Source organism: Canis lupus, chromosome 1 (genome assembly GCF_048164855.1).
Source record: "Canis lupus baileyi chromosome 1, mCanLup2.hap1, whole genome shotgun sequence".
NCBI lineage: Eukaryota > Metazoa > Chordata > Mammalia > Carnivora > Canidae > Canis > Canis lupus.
The window spans coordinates 33755-53141 of record NC_132838.1 but is presented as its reverse complement, the minus strand read 5'-3'; positions in this window follow the sequence as shown (position 1 = coordinate 53141).

Sequence of the window (19387 nt, the reverse complement as noted above, 5' to 3'; positions counted from 1 at the left end):
ATCGTATCAAATCAAATCTAAAAGAATCGAATCAAATCGAATCAAAAAGAATGGAATCAAATTGATTCATATTGAAAAGAATCGATCGAATCATATTGAATCAAAAAGAATCGAATCGAATCGAAAAGAATCGAATCGAATTTAATCGAAAAGAATCGAATCGAATTGAATTGAGTTGAAAAGAATTGAATTGAACAGTATCAAATCAAATTGAAAAGAATTGAATCAAATCAAAAAGAATCGAATCGAAACGAAAAGAATCGAATCGAATCGAATTCGAAAGAATCGAATTGAATTGGAATGAGAAGAATCGAATCGAATTGCATCGAAACGAAAATAATTGAATCGAATTGAATAAAAAAGAATCGAATCGAATCGAATCGAAAATAATTGGAATTGAATCGAATCGATAATCGAATCGAATCAAATCGACTCAAATCGAAAATAATCGAATCAAATCAAATGGATTAAAAAACAATCGAATTGAATCAAATTGAAAAGAATCGAATTGAATCGAAAAGAATCAAACCGAATCAAAAGAATCGAAAAGAATTGAATCAAGAAGAATCGAAATGAATTGAATCGAGTAGAATCGAATCGAAGCTAGGGGGAAAGAATTGAATCGAATCAAAAATTATCTAAACGAATCCAATTAAATCCAAAAGAATCGAATCGAAAAGAATCGAATCAAAATGTAACAAATCGAATCCAAATGATCGAATCGAATCAAATCAAAAAGAATCGAATCGAAAAGAATCGAATTGAATTGAATCGATTCGAGAAGAATCGAATTGAATGGTATCGAATTGAAAAGAATTGAATTGTATCAAATCGAATCGAATCGAAAAGAATCGAATCGAAGAGAATCTAATCGAAACGAAAAGAATCGAATCGAATCAAATTGAAAAGAATCGAATCGAATTGAAACGAAAAGAATCAAATCGAAAAGAATGGAATCGAAAAAATCGAATCGAAAAGAATCGAATCGAATCGAAAAGAATCGAATCGAATGGAATGGAATCGAATGAATCGAAAAGAATCAATCGAATCGAATTGAATAGAAAAGAATCGAATAGGGGATCCCTGGGTGGCGCAGCGGTTTAGCGCCTGCCTTTGGCCCGGGGCGCAATCCTGGAGACCCGGGATCGAATCCCACATCGGGCTCCCGGTGCATGGAGACTGCTTCTTCCTCTGCCTGTGTCTCTGCCTCTCTCTCTCTCTCTGATGACTATCATAAATAAATAAAATTTTTTTAAAAAATGTTAAAAAAAATAATTGAATAGATTCGAATCGAAACGAATCGAAAAATCGAAACGAATGGAATCATATCAAATGGAAAAGAATCCAATCGAATTGAAAAGAGTAGAATCGAACGTAATCGAAAAGAATCGAATCGAAATGTAACAAATTGAATCCAAATGATCGAATCGAATCAAATCGAAAAGAATCGAATTGAAACGAAAAGAATCGAATAAAATCGAATTGAAAACAATCGAATCGAATCGAATCGAATGGAATAGAATCGAACAGAATTGAATCGAACGAAAAGAACCTTATCGAGTCAAATCGAAAAGAATCAAATCGAATCGAATGGAGAAGAATCAAATCGAATCGAATCAAAAAGAATCTAATCGAAAAGAATCAAATCGAAACGAAGAGTCAAGTCGAATCGAATCAAAAAGAATCTAATAGAAAAAAATCGAATCGAATCAAATCGAAAAGAATCGAATTGAAAAGAATAGAATCGAAAAATTCGAATCAAATCGAATCAAAATGAATTGAATCGAATTAAATCGATTGAAAAGATCGAATCAAAAAACATCAAAGAGAATCGAAACGAATCGAAATGAATCGAATCGAATCAAATCGAATTGAAAAGAATAGTATCAAATCAAATCTAAAAGATTCGAATCAGGGGATCCCTGAATGGCGCAGCGGTTTGGGGCCTGCCTTTGGCCCAGGACGCGATCCTGGAGACCCGGGATCGAATCCCACGTCGGGCTTCCGCTGCATGGAGCCTGCTTCTCCCTCTGCCTGTGTCTGTCTCTCTCTCTGTGACTATCATAAATAAATAAAAAATTTAAAAAATAAAATAAAATAAAAGATTCGAATCAATCGAATCAAAAAGAATGGAATCGAATCAAAAAAATCATCGAAAAGAATCGATCGAATCGTATTGAATCGAATCGAATCGAAAAGAATCGAATCGAATGGAATTGAATCGAATCGAAATTAATCGAAAAGAATTGAATTGAAGAATATCAAATCGAATTGAAAAGAATTGAATCAAATCGAAAAAAATTGAATCGAAACGAAAAGAATCGAATCGAATCGAATTCGAAAGAATCGAATTGAATTGAAATGAGAAGAATCGAATCAAATTGCATCGAATCGAAAATAATTGAATTGAATTGAATAAAAAATAATCGAATCGAATCGAATCGAAAATAATTGGAATTGAATCGAATCGATAATCGAATCGAATCAAATCGAGTCGAATCGAAAATAATTGAATCGAATCAAATGGATTCAAAAACAATTAAATCGAATCAAATTGAATCGAAAAGAATCGAATTGAATCGAAAAGAATCAAACCGAATCAAAAAGAATCGAAAAGAATTGAATCAAGAAGAATCGAAATGAATTTAATCGAGTAGAATCAAATCGAAGCTAGGGTAAAAGAATCGAATCGAATCAAAAATTATCTAAATGAATCCAATTAAATCCAAAAGAATTGAATCGAATCGAATCGAAAGAACCGAATCAAAATGTAACAAATCGAATACAAATGATCAAATCGAATCAAATCGAAAAGAATCAAATTGAATCGAAAAGAATCAAACTGAATCAAAAAGAATTGAATCAAGAAGAATCGAAATGAATTGAATTGAGTAGAATCAAATCAAAGCTAGGGTAAAAGGATCGAATCGAATCAAAAATTATCTAAACGAATCCAATTAAATCCAAAAGAATTGAATTGAATCGAATCGAAAAGAATCGAATCAAAATGTAACAAATTGAATCCAAATGATCGAATCGAATCAAATCGAAAAGAATCAAATCGAATCGAAAAGAATCGAATTGAATCGATTCGAGAAGAATCGAATCGAATGGTATCGAATCGAAAAGAATCGAATCGTATCGAATCAAATTGAATCGAATATAATCGAAACGAAAAGAGTCGAATCGAATTGAATCAAAATAATCGAATCGAAACGACAAGAGGCGAAGCAAATCGAATCGAAAAGAATCAAATTTAAAAGAATCGAATCGGGGATACCTGGGTGGCCCAGCAGTTTGGCGCCTGCCTTTGGCCCAGGGCGCGATCCTGGAAATCCGGGATCGAATCCCACATCAGGCTCCCCGTGCATGGAGCCTGTTTCTCCCTCTGCCTATGTCTCTGCCTCTCTCTCTCTCTGTGACTATCAGAAATAAATAAAAAAATAAAAGAATTGAATCGAATTGAAAAGAATCGAATCGAAAAAATCGAATCAAAAAGAATCGAATTGAATCGTATCGAATCGAAAAGAATCGAATCAAATGGAATCGAATCGAATCGAATCAAAAAGAATCGAATCGAATTGAATAGAAAAGAATCGAATAGATTCGAATCGACACGAATCGAAAAAAATTGAAACGAATCGAATCATATCAAATTGAAAAGAATCAAATCGAATAAAAAAGAATCGAATCGAACTGAATCGAAAAAAATCGAATCGACAGACCAAAAAGAATCGAATCGAAAAGAATCGTATCGAATCGAATCAAATAGAATCGAAAGAATCGAATTGATTCCAATCGACTTGAATCGAAAAGAATCGAATCGAACAGTATCGAATCTAATTGAAATGAATCGAATCAAATAAAATAGAAAAGAATCAAATCGAAACGAAAAGATCGAATCGAATCAAATTGAAAAGAATTGAATCGAATCGAAAAGAATCGAATCGAAATGAAAAGAATCGAATCGATCGAAATGATCGAATTGAAAAGTATCGAATTGAATCGAATCAAATTGAAAAGAATCAAATCGAATCGTATCGAATCAAAAAGAATCAAATCAAATCGAATCGAAAAGAATAGAATCGTATTTAATTGAATCAAAAAGAATTGAATAGAAAAGAATCGAGTCGAATCAAAATGAATCGAATCAAATCAAAAAATCATCGAATCGAATCAAATTGAATCGAAAAGAATCAGATTGAATCTTATATACTTGAATCAAAAAGATTCGAGTCGATTCGAATCGAAAATATCAAACCAAATAGAAAAGAATCGAATCGAAAAGAAAAGAATCGATTCAAATCGAAAATAATCGAATTGAATCAAAATGATTCGAATCGATACGAAACGAATCGAATCGAAAATAATAGAATCGAATCGAAATGAAAATAATCAAATTGAATCGAATTGAAAATAATCGAATCAAATCAAATCGAAGATAATTGAATCGAATCTAATAGAAAATAATCGATTCGCATTGAATTGAATCGAAAATAATCGAATTGAATTGAATCGAAAATAATTGAACCGAATCGATCGAATTGAGTTGAAAATAATCGAATCGAACCGAATTGAATCGAAAATAATCGAATCGAATCGAATCGAAAATAATTGAACCGAATCGATCGAATTGAGTTGAAAATAATCGAATCGAACCGAATTGAATCGAAAATAATCGAATCGAATCGAATCGAAAAGAATCGAATCGAAACAAAAAGAATCAATCGAATCAAAAATAATCGGATCAAGTCGAAAATAATCGAATCGAATCCAATCAAGTCGAATCGAAAATAATCAAATTGAATTCAAATGAATCGAAAATAATCGAATCGAACCGAAATGAATCGAATCAAATAAAAAATTATCGAGTCGAATTGAATAAAAAATAATCGAATCTAATGCAATCGAATCGAATCGAAAATATTCAAATAGCATCGAATTGAATCAAAATAATCGAATCGAATCGATAAGAATCGAATCAAATCGAATCGAATTGAAAAGAAGCGATCAAATCGAAAAGAATCGAATCGAATCGAAAAGTATCGAATCGAATTGAATCGAATCAAATCGAACAGAATTGAATCGAATCGAATCGAAAAGAATCAAATCGAATCGAAAAGAATCGAATCGAAAAGAATAGAATCGAATTGAAAAGAATAGAATTGATTCGAAAACATTCGAATCGAATTGAATCAAACCGAAAAGAATCAAATCGAATCGAAAAAAATCGAATCGAATCAAAAAGAATCAAATCGAAACGAAAGATTTTAATCGAATTGAATCGAATCAAAAGGAATCGAATCGAAAAAATCGAATCGAATCGAAAAGAATCAAATCGAATTGAATCGAAGAGAATCAAATCGAAAAGAATAGAATCGAATCGTATCGAAAAGAATCGAATCAAATCGAATGGATAAGAATCAAATCGAATCGTAAAAAATCGAGTCGAAAGGAAAAAATTCGAATCGAATCGTAAAGAATCGAATTGAATCGCATCAAAAAGATTTGAATCGAATCGAACTGAAAAGAATTGAATTGAAACGAATCGAATCAAAAAGACTTGAATCAAATCGAATCGAAAAGAATCGAATCGAATAAAATTGAATCGAATAGAAAAGAATCTATCTAATCGAAAAGAATCAAATCGATAAGAATCGAATTGAAAGAATTGAATCGAATCGATTCGAATCGAAAAAAATTGAATCGAATCGAATCCCTAACCTTAACCCCTAACCCCTAACACTAAACCTATCCTAACCCTAAGCCTTAACCCTAACACCTAACCCTAACCCTAACCCTAACCGTAACGCTAACACTAACCCTAACCCCTAACCCAAACCCTACCCCGAACACTAACCCTAAACTTAACCCGTACCCTAACTAAACCCATACCCTAACCCTAACAGGTACACTAACACTAAGCTGTACCCCAACCTTAACCCAGACCCTAACCCTTACCCTAACCCTAAGACCGTCCCCCAACCCTTACACTAACCCATCCCCTAAACATAACCTAACCAGTACTCTAACACTACCCCGTACCCTAACCCGTATCCTAACCCTAACACTAACACATACCTAACCATAACCCTAACCCTAACCCCTAACCCTAACCCTAACCCTAACCGCTAACCCTAACCCTAAACCAAAACCTAACCCTAACCCCTAACCCTAACATTAACCCCTACCCCTACCCCTAACCCTAACCTGAACCCCTAACCACTAACCCTAAACCTAACCCTAACCTTTAACCCTAAACCTTAACCCTAACCCTAACCCTAATCCTAACACTAACCCAAACCCAACCCTAAACACTAACCCTAACCTTAACCCCTAACCTTAACCCTAACACTAACACTAACCCTAACACCTAACCACTAACCCTAGCCCTACCCCATAACCGCTAACCCCTAACCCTACCCCTAACCCTAACCCTTAACCCTAACCCTTAACCCGAACCCTAACCCTAACCCAAAACCTAACCCCTAAACCTAACCAAAACCCGTAACCACTAACCCTAACCCTAACCCTTAACCCTACCCTTAACCCTAACCATAACCCAAACCCTAACCCTAACCCCAAACCCTAACAGTAACCCCAAACCTTAACCCTAACCCTAACGCTAAAACTACCCCTAACCCTAACCCCTAACCCCTAACCCTAACCTCTAATGCTCTCCGTAACCCTTAAACTCAACACTTAACCCTAAACCTAACCCTAACCCTTACCCTAACCCGTACCCTAACCCTAACCGAACACTAACCGTAACCCGTACCCTAACCTTTACCCATACCCTAACCCTGAACCATACCCTAACCCCAACTTTAACCCGTACACGAACCCTAACCCGTATCCTAACACTAACCCATACCCTAACCCTAACACGTAACCTAAATCTAACCCTGACCCTAACCCAAACAATAACCTAACCCTAATCCTAACCCGTGCCCTAACCCTTACGCTAACCCCAACCCTAACGCTAACACGTACACTAACCCTAATGGTACCCTAACACTAACCCTAACCCTAACCCTAACCCTAACCCTAACTCTAACCATAACCCTAACCCTATCTCTAAACCTAACCCTAAACCTAACCTAACCGTAACCCTCACCCTAACTGTATCCCTAACACATAAACTAACCCTAACTCTAACCCTAACCCATAAACTAAACCTAACCCTAACCCTAACCCTAAACAGTGCCCTAACCCTAACCCTAACATGTACCTTAACCCTAACCCTAAACCTAAACCTAACCCTAAGCCATACCCTAACCCTAACCCTAATCCGTACCCTAACCCATACCGTGACCCTAAACCTAACCCGTACCCTAAACCTAACCCTAACCCTAACCTGAACCCTAACTCTAACCTGTACCCTAACCCTAAACCGTAACGTAACCTGTACCCTAACCTGTACCCTAACCCGTACCCAAACCCTAATCCTATCCCGTTCCCTAAACCAAACCCTAACACTAAACCGTACACCAACCCGAAACCGTACCCATACCCTAACCCATAAATAAACCTATACCCTACCCCTAACCCTAACCTGAACCCGTACCCTAAGCCTAACCATAACCCCAGCCCTAACCCTAACCCATTCCCTAACCCTAACCCAAAACGTGTCCCATACCCTAACCCGAACCCTAACCCATAAGCTAACCCTAACCTGTAACCTAAACCTAACACTATACCTAACCCTAAACAGTACCCTAACCCTAGCCCTAACCCTAAACACTAACCCGACCCATAACCATAACCCTAACCGAAACCTAACCTAACCTAACCTTAACACTAAGCCTAACCATAACCTACCCTAACCCTAACCCTAACCCTAACCTGTACCCAAACCCAAACCCTAACACCGTAAACCTAACCCTATCTTGTACCCTAACCCTAACCCTAAACCTAACCCAAACCCTAACCATAACCAGTACACTAACCCATACCTTAACCCGTACCATAATCCATACCATATCTCTAAACCGTACCCTCACCCTAACCCTAACCCGTACCCTAACCCTAATCTGTACCCTAACCTAAGCCTAAACCGAACCCTAATTATAACCCTAACACTAACCCTAATCCGTAGCCTAACCCTAACCCAAACCCTAAACATAACCCAAACTCTAACTCTAACCCTAACCCGTACTCTAACCCTAACCATAACCCTAACCTGTAACCTAACCCTAACCCTAACCCTAACGCTGAACAGTACCCTAAACCTAACCCTATCCCATACACTAACCCTAAACCTAACCCTAAACCTAACCTTAACCCGTACCCTAATCCTAACCCGTACCCTAATGCTTACCCTAAGCCTCACCCGTACCCTAACCCAAACTCTAACCCATACCCTAACCCTAATCTTACCCCAACCCTAAACCTAACGAAACCCAATCCCTAATCCTAACCTTAACCCTAACCTAATCCTAACCTTATCCCTTACCCTATCCCTAACCCTAACTCGTAACCAAACCCTAACCCTAATCCTAAACAGTACCCTAACTTTAACCTTAACCCGTATCCTAAACCTAACCGTAAACCTAAACCGATCCCTAACCCGTACCCTAACCCGTAACCTAACCCGTAACCTAACCCGTACCCTAACCCTAATCCTAACCCGTAGCCTACCCCTAACCCTAACCTGAACCTTAACCCTAACCCTAACCCTAACCCTAACCCTAACCCTAAGCTTAAACAGGACCCTAACCCTAACCCTAACCCGTAACCTAACTCAAACTTTACAGCGTTGGAAGTCAGGTCGTTCCATGAACAAAACTCTACTGCACCTGGAGACACAACCGTTGAAGCCTGCAGCTTGCCCCTTGCGTCCCATGAGCTTCTGACAAACATGTCTTGTGAGGATGTTCGTAACTGCATCTGCAGGCAGTATGGAACTGGGAAGGACCGCGTGTCAGCTCACCTCGCAGAAGGAAGTTCCCCAGAGAGACAGCTTTCACCGAGGTACTCAGGTTTGGAAGTTCGTATGTAGCTCCCTTCTGAGGGAGGAATTACTCAGAAGTTGGATTGGGCTAGGAGACACTTGCCTCTCACAAAACTTGTGTCCCGTATCAAACGACGTCCTTTCGAAGTTCTGGCCCTGAGAACGCAGCAGTATTCTAACTCAGGAGGTTCCAAGCGTACCACTCTACTCCACCTGGAGACACCTTCCAGGCCTGCATTATTCCACTTGCGTCTCACAAGCTTCTGACAAGCTTCTCTGGTGAAGACGTTGGCAACACATTCTGCAGGCAGTGTGGAACTGTGAAGGAATGCGTGTGAGCCCAACTCTCGAATGTAAGTTGCCGTTGGATGTAGGGTTCAATTAGCTAGTATGGAACTTAGTATGTAGCACCAGTCTAAGACAGGAATTACTAGGATGTCGCGGGATTGAGCTTGGAGGCACTACTCTTGTGGGCTTCACCTGGACGAGGTGACTGGTCCTCACCTGGGACTCAACTGGACCTGATAACTTAGCTCCACACTTTGGCCTCACCTGGCCCTGATGACTCTGGGCCCCACCTAGGCCTCAATCTGGACTTGGTGACTGTGGTCCCCACCTGGGTCTCACCAGGACCTGGTGACTCTCGTTCCCACATGACCCACACCTGGACCCGGTGACTGTGGTGTTCTTGTAGACTCACATTTACCTGGTGACTCCAGTCCCCACCAGGGCCTCACCTGGATCTGATGACTCTGGCCTGCAGGTTGGCCTCACCTGGACCTGATGAGTGGGGTTGCCACCTGGGCCTCACCCATACCTGGTGACACAGGTCCCCACGTGGGCCTCACTTGGACCTGGTGAATCTGGTCCTTACCTGGTCTTCACCCAGAACTGGTAACTCTGGTCACCACCTGGGTCTCACCTGGACCTGGTGAATCTGGTCCCCATCTGGGCCTCATCCAGTCCTGGTGACTTTGTTCCCCACCTGGACCTGATTGCTGTGGACTCTTTCTTGGCCTCACCTGGAACTGGTGACTCTGATCCTAACTGGGCCTCACCCAGATCTGGTGACTCTGGTCCTCACCTGTGGACCATTATAACCTGGATACTCTGTTCCACACCTGAGCCTCACCTGGACATGATGACTCTGGATCCCCTCTGGCCCTCACCCTGACCTGGTGACTCTGGTCCCCATCTGGATGTCACCTGGACCAGGTGAATCTGGTACCCCTCTAGGCCTCAACTAGACCTGGTGTCTCTGGTCCTCAACTGGGCCTCACCGGAACCTTGTGAATATGCTCCCCACCTGCGCCTCATCTGGACCTGGTGACTCTGGTTCTACCTGGGCATCATCGGGAGATGGTTACTCTATTCCCCACTGGGACTGACCTGATCCTGGTAACTCTGGTCCTGACTTTGGCCTCTTCTGTACCAGGTGACTCTGGCTCCACCTGGGCCTCACCTGGAACTGGTGACTCTGATCCTCAGCATGGCCTCACCTGACCTGGTGACTGTGGTTCCCATCGGGACCTCACCTGGACCTCATGTCTCTGGTCCCACCTGGGCCTCACCAGGACCTGGTGTCTCTGGTACCCACCTGGGTAGCATCAGGATATGGTTACACTGTTCACTAACAGTGACCCAGCTGGACCTATTAACTCTGGTCTTCACCTGGGCCACACCTGTTCCCACCTGGGTCTCACCTGGACCTGGTGAGTCGGATCCCCAACTGGTCCTCAACTGTAACTGGTGATTTTCGTTCCCACATGGACATCATGTGGACCTGGTGTCTGCAGTGTTTCTAGCTTCTCATGTACCTCGTGACTCTGGTTCCCACCAGGGCCTCACTGGGACCTGGTGAGTGTGGTTGCCACCTGCACCTCACCTGGACCTGGTGATTCTGGTCTGCACCTGAGACTACCCTGGATCTGGTGACTGTGGTCCCCACCTGGGCTTCACCTGGATTTGGTGACTCCGATCCCCATCTGGGCCTCACCTGGCCCTGTTGACCATGGTCCTCAACTGGGCATAATTGGGACCTGGTGACTGTGTTCCACAACTGGACCTCACCTGGACCAGGTGACTCTGGTCCCACTCTGGGTCTCACCGTGCCCTAGTGACTGTGAACCCCACTTTGGCCTGACGTGGACCTGCTGACCCTGGTTGCCACCTGCACCTCACCTCGAACTGTTGACTCTGGTTCTTTCAAGGGCCTCCCCTGTACCCGGTGATCCTGGTCCCCACCTGGGCCTCACCTGGACGTGGTGACTCTTGTCACCACCGGGGACTCACCTGGACCTGGTTACTGTGTTCAACACCTGGGCCTCAAGTAGACCTGTTGACCATGGTCCCCAAGCTGGCCTCACATGGACCTGTTGCCTCTGATCTCCACCGGGGCCTCACGTGTACCTGGTAACTCTGGTCCTCACCTGGGCCTCATCTGGACCTGGTGACTCTGGTCCCCACCTGGGCTTCACCTGGATCTGTTGACTCTGGTCCCCACCTGGACTTCACCTGGATCTGGTGACTCTGGTCCCCACCTGGACCTCTCCTGGACCTGGTGACTCTCTTTCCAACATGGACCTCACCTGGATCTGGTGACTCTGGTCCTCAGTTTGGCCTCACCTGGACCTGGTGTCTCTCATCCCCACTTTGACCTAACTCAGAACTGCTGAATCTTGCCCCACCTAGGCCTAACCCAGACCTGGTGACTCTTGTCCCCAGCTATGCCTCAATTCGACCTGATGAATCTGGTCCTCACGTGGGCCTCACATGGACCTGGGACTCAGCTGGATAGAGTGGCTCTTGTTCCCACAAGGGGCTCACCTGATACTGGTGACTGTGGTCTTATTCTATGCCTCACCAGGACCTAGTGATTCTGATCCCCATCTGGGCCCTGCATGGCCCTAGTGACTGTGTTCCTCACCCAGGCATCATTGGGACCTGGATACTCTATTCCACACCTGGGCCTCACTTTGACCAGGGACCTCTGGTCCCATTCTGGGCCTCAAACTAAAATGGTTACTCTGGTTCCCCCTCTGGGCCTCACCCTTACCTGGTGACTCTGGTCACCCCTTGGGGTTCACTTGGACCTGGTGAATCTGGTCCTTAGCTGGTCCTCACCTGGATCTGGTGACTGGTCACCACCTGGGCCTCACCTGGACTTGGTGAATCCTGTTGCCACCTGGGCCTCACCTGGACCTTGTGACTGTGGTCCCACCTGGACCTCACCTGGATCTGGTGGCTCTGGTTCCCATATGGGGCTCTCCTGGACCTGGTTCCTGTGGTCTCCATCTGGCCTCACCTGGAACAAAATGACTCTGATCCATATTTGGGCCTCACCTGGACCTGTTGACTCTGGTCCTTACCTGGGCATCATTGGGACCTGGTTACTCTCTTATATACCTGGGCCTCACCTGGACCTGGTGACTCTGGTCTCCCTCTGGACCTCACCCTGACCTGGTGACTGTGGTCTCACCTGGGCTTCACCTGGATGAGGTGACTGGTTCCCACAGGGACCTCACCTGGACCTGGTGACTCAGGTCCTCATATGGGCATCATGGGACCTGGTTTCTCAGTTCCACATCGGGGCCTCACCTGGACCTAGTGATTCTCGTCCCCCTCTGGGCCTCACCCTGACGTGGTGACTCTGGTCCCCACCTGGATATCACCAGAACCGGGTGACTCTGGTCCCCCTCTGGGACTCACCCGGAGCTGGGGACACTGGTCCTCAACTGGGCCTCCACAGGACCTGGTGAATCTACTCCTCACTTGCCTCGTCTGGACCTTGTGACTCTTGTCCCACCTGACATCAATGGGACATGGTTACTCTTTTCCCCAACTGGGCCTCACCTGGACATGATAACTTTGCTCCACACTTTGGCCTCACCTGGCCCTGATGACTCTGGGCCCCCGACCTAGTCCTCAATCTGGACCTGGTGACTGTGGTCCCCACCTGGGTCTCACCTGGACCTGGTGACTCTCGTTCCCACATGAACCACACCTGGACCTGGTAACTGTGGTGTTCTTGTAGACTTACATTTACCTGGTGACTCCGGTCCCCACCAGGGCCTCACCTGGATCTGGTGACTCTGGCCTGCAGGTTGGCCTCACCTGGACCTGGTGAGTGGGTTTGCCACCTGGGCCTCACCCATACCTGGTGACTCAGGTCCCTACGTGGGCCTCTTGGACCTGGTGAATCTGGTCCTTACCTGGTCCTCACCCAGACCTGGGGACTCTGGTCACCACCTGGGCCTCACCTGGACCTGGTGAATCTGGTCCCCATCTGGGCCTCACCCAGTCCTGGTTACTTTGTTCTCCACCTGGACCTGATTCCTGTGGACTCCTTCTTGGCTTCACCTGGAACTGGTGACTCTGATCCTATCTGCGCGTCACCCAGATCTGGTGACTCTGGTCTCACCTGGGCATCATTGGTACCTGGTTACTCTGTTCCACACCTGAGCCTCACCTGGACATGATGACTGTGGAACTCTCTGGGCCTCACCCTGACCTGGTGACTCTGGTCCCCATCTGGATGTCACCTGGACCAGGTGATTCTGGTACCCCTCTAGGCCTCAACCAGACCTGGTGAATCTGGTCCTCAACTGGGCCTCACCTGGACCTAGTGAATATGCTCCCCATCTGGACCTCATCTGGACCTGGTGACTCTGGTCCCTACCTGGGCATCATCGGGACATGGTTCCACTGCATGGCCTGCAGGTTGGCCTCATCTGGACCTGGTAACTCTGGTCCCTACCTGGGCATCATTGGGACATGGTTCCTCTGCATGGCCTGCAGGTTGGCCTCACCTGGACCCGGTGACTCTTGTCCTCACTTTGGCCTCTTCTGTACCAGGTGACTCTGGCCCCACCTGGGCCTCACCTGGACCGAGTGACTCTGATCCTCAGCAGCATGCCTCAAATGCACCTTTCCACTAGCTGCATTCATATGGCCGTGAGAATGTAGCTACATTGTAAGTCAGGAGGTTCCATGTATACCGCTCTACTGCACCTAGAGACACAATATTGAAGCCTGCAGCTAGCTCCTTTTGTCCTATGAGCTTCTGACCAACACGTCTAGTGAGGATGTTCGAAATTTCATCTGAAGGCCATGTGGAACTATGAGGGACTGGAGGTGAGTTCAAGTCTCAGAAGAAAGTACCCTTTGGACACTGCGTTCCACTAGCTTCTCATGTATGGGACTTACTATGTAGCACCAATTGTAGAGTGCAGTTCCTCACATATCTCTGGATTGGGCTTGGAGACACTAGGCGTGTGGACCGGCGCCTTCCACTAACCTCTCACAACCCTTCTGTCACAATTCAAGCCTAGGCCTGATAGGAGCGAAGTGTATCTGCAGTCAGCATGTGGGAGGTACAGGGCATAATTTCAACTCTCAGAAGTGTGTATGCTTTACAGGCAGATGTCTGCTAGACACTTATTGATGGGAGGTAGAACCGAGGTACACTCTAATTAAATAAGGACGTTGGCAATCGCTGCATTTAACTCAGATATACGTGAGTCAGGTCTGTCACTTCCACATGCTTTTCACACAACCTCTTCCAGCACCTAACATAAAGATGCTAAGACCTATGTCTACAGGCAGTCAGGATGCGGGACGGTCCTGCCCTGACCTCAGCTCGTACAAGGAAGCATGCCTAGAAGTCAGCTTTCAACTAGCTGCGTTCTTATGGCAGTGAGAATGTAGCAGTATTCTAATTCAGGAGGTTCCAAGATTACCACTCTACTGCACCTGGAGACACCTTCCAGGCCTGCATTATTCCACTTGCGTCTCACAAGCTTCTGACAAACGTCTCTGGTGAAGATGATCAAAACTCATTCTGCAGGCAGTGTGGAACTGTGAGGGACTGGGTGTGAGCTCAACTCTCAGAAGAGAGACTCTTTTGGACTTGGGGTTCAGCTAGCTTCTCACGTATGGAAATTAGTATGTAGCACCTGTCTAAGGAATTACTAGGAAGTCGCTGGATTGAGCTTGGAGGCACTAGTCTTGTGTGCCGGGACTTTCCACTTATCTCTCACAACACTTCAGTCATGCATCGAGCCTAGGCCTTTTAGCAGCGAAGTGTACCTGCAGGCACGATGTGGGAAATACAGGCCATAAGCTCAACTCTCAAAAATGTGTACGCCTGGGAGGTAGATGTCTGCTACCCACTCAGACATGGGAGTTAGAAACTAGCTACACTCTTTGAAGAAGGCCGTTTGAAATCGCTGTATTCAATTCAGATACTCGGGAGTACAGGCCTGAAACTTCCACATGCATTTCACCGACCTCTCCCAGCACCTAACATAAGCATATTAGCAGGTACGTGTATGGGCAGGCAGGATACGGGAGGGTCCTTCCATGAGCTCAGCTCTCAGAAGGAAGCATGCCTAGAAGCCAGCTTTCTACTAGCTCGTTCGGATGGCCGTGAGAACGTGACAGCATTGTAAGGCGGTACGCTTACAATGAATACTGCTTTACTGCACCTGGAGACACAACCTTGAAGCCTGCAGCTGGCCCTTGCGTCCCATGAGCTTCTGAAAACATGTCTAGTGAGGATGTTCGTAACTGCATCTGCAGGCAGTGTGGAACTGGGAAGGACCGCATGTCAGCTCATCTCGCAGAAGGAAATTCCACAGAGAGAGAGCTTTCAGCTAGGTACTCAGGTTTGGAAGTTAGTATGTAGCACCCCTCTGAGGGAGGAATTCCTCAGAAGTCGCTGGATGAAACTAAGAGACACTTGCCTCTCGCAAAACTTGCATCCCGTATTGGACGAAATCCTTTGGAAGTGAAGTGTACAGGCCGTCAGCATGTGGGAGGTACAAGCCATAAGCTCAATCCAAAGGAGCGTGCATGCCTTGATGGCAGCTGTCCGCTACGCACAAAATTTACAAGGGAGACACGTGGTTTTCACTCTGCTACTGTCCCGCATACAACGAAATGCTGTGGAAGCGGAACATACAGGCAGTCAGGATGGGGGAGGTACAGGCCATAAGTTGAACTTGCAGAAGTGTGTTTGCTTTGCAGGCCGATGTCTGCTAGACACTTATCGAGACGAGGTATACAGGAGCTACACTCTAATTGAACATGGACATTGGAAATCGCTCTATTGAACTCAGATACATATGAGTACAGTCCTGACACTTCCACTGGCATTTCTCCAACCTCTCCGAACACCTAACATAAGGATGTTAGCAGCTACGACTACGGGCAGGCAGGATGCGGGAGGCTCCTGCCCTGAGCTCAGATTTCAAAGGAGACATGCCTGGAGGCCAGCTTTCTACTAACTGCGTTCTGATGGGCATGAGAACGTGGCAGCATTGTAATTCAGGATGTTCCATGAATACCGCTTTACTGCACCTGGAGACACAACCTTGAAGCCTGCAGCTTGCCCCTTGCATCCCATGAGCTTCTGACAAACATGTCTAGTGAGGATGTTTATAAGTGTATCTGCAGGCAGTGTGGACTGGGAAGGACCACGTTTCAGCTCATCTCTGAGAGGGAAGTTCCCCAGAGTGAGCTTTCAGGTAGGTTCTCAGGTTTGGAAGTTAGTATGTAGCTCCCATCTGAGGGAAGAATTCCTCAGATGTTGCTGTATTGAACAGAAAGAAGAAAGAAAGAAAGAAAGAAAGAAAGAAAGAAAGAAAGAAAGAAAGAAAGAAAGAAAGAATGAGTGGCACCTGTGTGGCTCTGTCAGTTAAGCTTCTGCCTTAGGCTCAGATCATGATCCAGGTCCCAAGGCAGGCTCCCTGTTCAACAGAGAACCTGCTTCTCCCTCTCCCTCTTCCCCTCTCGCTCATGCTTTATCTCTACTCTCTCTCTCAAATAAATAAAAAACATCTTTGAAAAAGAAACAAACAAACAAATCCACAAGGAAGAGAAATTGCCCATGTAGAATAATTTCAAACAATTTGTGAAGACATTCCACCCTCAAGTTCATGAGCATAGCTTCCCACTCTTACATGTGGAATACACATAGTAACTTCCTTCCTTCTAATAAGAAAACCTTAAAATAATAATGATAATATAATAATAATAATTAATAATAATAAAAAAGAATCAGTTTACTACTGAGAAAGCTGACAAACACTACTTCAGCAAGATGATCAGATCGATACCAAGACTGATAAATCATGTTGATAGTATCTATCCTTTATATGATATAATGAAAATGGCAGTATATCTCTGTATATAATCCACAAAAACAGTTCAGTCATGAGATAAACAACAGACATGTCCCAACTGAGGGAAATTTTACAAAATACTCTACTTGTCAAAGTGTTCCAGTTCAAAACAAGAAAAGGCTGAAAGAATGTCACAATCCAGATGAGCCTAAGGAAAGAGGACAAATGGAATGTGATTTGAGGATTGGTAACTTAGCAAAAACTAAGGAAATCTGAATAAACTATGGTCTTTTTTTTTTGTCTTAGTTTAATGCGAATTTTTTAATATTGATTCATTAGCTCATATTTGTACCGTACTAATATATCAATAATTGGATAAATTGAGTGCAAGTGCATGCGAATGCTCTGTACTGTCTTCTCAGTTTCCCTATAAATCTTTGTTTTTTTCCTAATAAATAAGATTTATTTTGAAAATTGACTTAAATGAATCAGGCTCCAAGTGTGAAGACATTTTAAGAATTGTTGAATTAACGTTTGCCTTATTCTTAAATTTTTTATTTTTTAATTTTTATTTATTTATGATAGTTACAGAGAGAGAGAGAGAGGCAGAGACACAGGCAGAGGGAGAAGCAGGCTCCATGCACCGGGAGCCCGATGTGGGATTCGATCCCGGGTCTCCAGGATCGCGCCCTGGGCCAAAGGCAGGCGCCAAACCGCTGCGCCACCCAGGGATCCCCGTTTGCCTTATTCTTAAAGAGTTCCTTTGATGGAAACAAAGTAAGAATTTTAGATCAAAGGAACAAAAAACACTTAAGAACACGTATAATGCCTCCTCAACCTGAAAAGCAGGAAAGGATATTAAATAGTAAAAATCAGATAAAAATACTTCTAGTACAATAGACACCGTATTGCAAGTGCATTTAAAATTAGCAATGCATAACATTTATTTCCTTGACATTTGTCTTCCAAAGAGTTCAAAGTGTTTCAGTGTCAGTTGAAACAGGGGAAGAATCTCAGGGAAGGATCCTTCACATAAATAATAGGACCATTGGTACTAATGTCTCTCAGTTCTTTCCAAATCCATAAAGATGCATTTCCTGATGAGTGACTGAGCTGTGAAGAAAGAGATGAGAAACCCTCATCCCTCTGAATTACTTGTGTCAGAATATTTTGACCATAGTACCACGGATAGTAAATTATCCTTATTAACAGGAAATATGTCTCAGATTGGAATCTGAGCAATCAGATGGGCAGAGAAAAAATGCTTTGACTGGCTCTTCATCTTCTAAAAACAAAGGAGAGCTTTTTTATGTACAAAGTCTATTGTCAAGATAGCCTTAGGGAATAAGAGTCTGCAGCATCGAATCCAGCTGCACACAGGTCTTCCTGATCCGAAATCCCTGGGCCTGTCCCCCAACACAGGCTGCCATGCTGAGGTCATTTTCAATTGCTCTCTTAGGAGCTCTGGGGAAGGGGGAAGGAGCGAGATAGGATGTGACTGGAAGCGTGGAGGCCTAGAAAATTAAGACCATTCCAAGTTAAATTCAGTGTTAGCACAAGTCCAGCCATCCCAGGTCCCTGTGAAGAACAGCTGAAATTAACATTACTTCAGTTACCGGTAAAAGCAAAAGTTTACAGCTTAATGTCCTAGAAAGCCCCACAATAGAAACAAAACTGAGTCAAGGCCAAGGACAGGAAGCCTCTATTAGAATGAGAACAGAGCTCAATGCCCTTGAATGTCCCATATCAAATTGTAAACAGAACTTGAGGAATTGCTCCACCCCTTCTGGAGGTCCCTGAGACCAGCCCTTAAAACTAAGCTAAAACCCACCTCGGGGTCCAAGTCCCTGCTCCACTCTGTCCGGTATACTTGCACACAAGCTCTAGCTTGTAAATAAACCCTCATGTGTTTGCATCAGTGTCGGCTTCTGGGTGGTTTCTCAGATTCACAATCTTGGGCACAACACTCTGAGATAAAAAAACAAAGCCAAAAGAAGCTCGGACGCAGGTAGAGTAAACGCAGGGTTCTGAGAGAATCGGCGGATACCCAGGGGCTTGGGAGCTCTTCTGTGGAGGCCCATGCAGACTGGGGGGCAGAATGCTCAGCCCCAGAGCCAGAGGACCCACAGACCCCACCGGCATCCGGCCTATGGGGGGGGGGTCTCAAGGAGCAGCACTGTGCCGCCCACTGGAGGCTAGAGGTGCTGATGCCCACCCCACCTCTGATCCCGCAGGTGCATCTACCACACAGATGTGCACCTGCTAATCAGTGCCAGAGCCCATCCCCAGACCCTGCACAGACCACTCACCG